The sequence below is a fragment of the Filicampus tigris genome, unplaced genomic scaffold (genome assembly GCF_054856515.1).
Source record: "Filicampus tigris isolate MCC_2025a unplaced genomic scaffold, RoL_Ftig_1.0 HiC_scaffold_40, whole genome shotgun sequence".
In the NCBI taxonomy this organism is placed as follows: domain Eukaryota; kingdom Metazoa; phylum Chordata; class Actinopteri; order Syngnathiformes; family Syngnathidae; genus Filicampus; species Filicampus tigris.
This window is the reverse complement of record NW_028233421.1, coordinates 25,001-27,500: the sequence shown is the minus strand read 5'-3', so window position 1 is coordinate 27,500 and position 2,500 is coordinate 25,001. Positions and strand designations below refer to the sequence as shown.

Sequence of the window (2,500 nt, the reverse complement as noted above, 5' to 3'; positions counted from 1 at the left end):
CAGGCACCTTCCCCGGGCTGCCACTAGTGCAGTGGTGGCCGCCTATAATAGCCCTGGTAGCCCTCAGCCCTGGTAGCCCAAAGCCCTGGTAGCCCACAGCCCTGGTAGCAAAAAGCCCTGGTAGCCCAAAGCCCTGGTAGCCCAAAGCCCTGGTAGCCCAAAGCCCTGGTAGCCTAAATTAATTTTTCCCATTCATTTCAATGGGTTAGGCTACCAGGGGGAGCAGTACCACTTTTGGCCATTAGGGGCGCTGTAGTAGGTAAAAGTTGATCCCCCCAGTCAGGGGATGAGTTTGCCTACTCGCTAGGTTACCCCTGGTTTCACAAAATACAAGGGGCACATTTTCAGAAACCACTTTTTCAGAACTTGCCACCTCCAGAGCTGATCAGGGGAGCCTCGCCAAACATTAATCCAAGATTGGTGAGGGCTCGTCGGACACCCCACGGGCGATGAGTCGGTGTCTGCCTGGAGCTCATGTCACTCTCAAATATTTTCTAAGTCAACCTCCATGCGCACATTGCAATGAGCCTGCCCGACATAGGGGCACTGTGAGCGGACTCACCGGGGGGGGAGAGGGCCCCCCCGCCTGGAGCTCCACGTGTTGGATTATTTTCTATGTCAACCTCCATGCGCTCAACAGAGCGAGCCTGCCCGACCTGGGGGGTGTTCAATCGGACTCCGCGGGCCGGGCGAGGGCCCCCCCGCCTGGAGCTCCACGTGTTGGATTATTTTCTATGTCAACCTCCATGCGCTCAACAGAGCGAGCCTGCCCGACCTGGGGGGTGTTCAATCGGACTCCGCGGGCCGGGCGAGGGCCCCCCCGCCTGGAGCTCCACGTGTTGGATTATTTTCTATGTCAACCTCCATGCGCTCAACAGAGCGAGCCTGCCCGACCTGGGGGGTGTTCAATCGGACTCCGCGGGCCGGGCGAGGGCCCCCCCGCCTGGAGCTCCACGTGTTGGATTATTTTCTATGTCAACCTCCATGCGCTCAACAGAGCGAGCCTGCCCGACCTGGGGGGTGTTCAATCGGACTCCGCGGGCCGGGCGAGGGCCCCCCCGCCTGGAGCTCCGCGTGTTGGATTATTTTCTATGTCAACCTCCATGCGCTCAACAGAGCGAGCCTGCCCGACCTGGGGGGTGTTCAATCGGACTCCGCGGGCCGGGCGAGGGCCCCCCCGCCTGGAGCTCCACGTGTTGGATTATTTTCTATGTCAACCTCCATGCGCTCAACAGAGCGAGCCTGCCCGACCTGGGGGGTGTTCAATCGGACTCCGCGGGCCGGGCGAGGGCCCCCCCCGCCTGGAGCTCCGCGTGTTGGATTATTTTCTATGTCAACCTCCATGCGCTCAACAGAGCGAGCCTGCCCGACCTGGGGGGTGTTCAATCGGACTCCGCGGGCCGGGCGAGGGCCCCCCCCGCCTGGAGCACCGCGTGTTGCAATATTTTCTATCTCAACCTCCGTGCGCTCAACAGAGCGAGCCCGCCCGACCTGGGGGGTGTTCAATCGGACTCCGCGGGCCGGGCGAGGGCCCCCCCCGCCTGGAGCTCCGCGTGTTGCAATATTTTCTATGTCAACCTCCGTGCGCTCAACAGAGCGAGCCCGCCCGACCTGGGGGGTGTTCAATCGGACTCCGCGGGCCGGGCGAGGGCCCCCCTTCCTGGAGCTCCGCGTGTTGCAATATTTTCTATCTCAACCTCCGTGCGCTCAACGGAGCGGGCCCGCCCGACCCGGGCGGCGCTCAATCGGACTCCGCGGGCCGGGCGAAGGCCCACCCCGCCCGGAGCTCCTCACCACGCACCGCACCTCCATTCCCCCACCGACCGATCGGCAACCATGACCCGCCATCGGAGGGCCCCCGCCGGCACCGGCCTCGCGCCGGTCGCTCGGGCGGACGGTTCCTCCGGCCAGCGGGTCGCTCTCCAGCGCCGGGGCTACTTCGCGAGCTTGGCCCGCGGCCAACCCCGGCGCGACCGTACGGCAGCGAGGCCGAGGCGACCCACCGATCTCAGCAGTCCTACCACGGAGCCCGCCGCTCGTCCGCGGCCCCTCCCCGCCCCAGCAGCGGGACGGTCGCCTTGCCGGCGGGCCTTCCGGCTAACGCATCGTTTCTCAAACCCTTTCCCCTAGCGCGGCGGCGGCGGGGCTTCCCGCGAGGAGGCCCCCGTCCTACGCCCGCTAAGGCGGCTCCAGCCCACCTACCGAAGGGACGGCGCGCGCCCTCCCCCACGCGAGCGGGCGTCCGCGCGCGGCCCCTGCCCCGTTCCGGGCGGGGCCCGACGCCGGCGCGGGCGAACCGCCGCGGGGGTGGCCCGCCGCTCCCTCCCGGCCCGAGGCTACCTGGTTGATCCTGCCAGTAGCATATGCTTGTCTCAAAGATTAAGCCATGCAAGTCTAAGTACACACGGCCCGTACAGTGAAACTGCGAACGGCTCATTAAATCAGTTATGGTTCCTTTGATCGCTCCAGCCGTTACTTGGATAACTGTGGCAATTCTAGA

General features: G+C 64.9%; 1 non-coding gene across 1 annotated transcript in view; it reads left to right on the top strand.

Annotated features, from left to right (window-relative positions):
* The first annotated feature begins 2,337 nt into the window (after nt 1–2,337).
* The window catches only part of LOC147125680 (18S ribosomal RNA), a 1,891-nt gene continuing 1,728 nt past the window's right edge, over nt 2,338–2,500 (top strand). Inside the window, exon 1 of the ribosomal RNA XR_015085410.1 lies at nt 2,338–2,500. This exon is cut by the window's right edge and continues 1,728 nt beyond it. This is a non-coding gene — a ribosomal RNA (18S ribosomal RNA).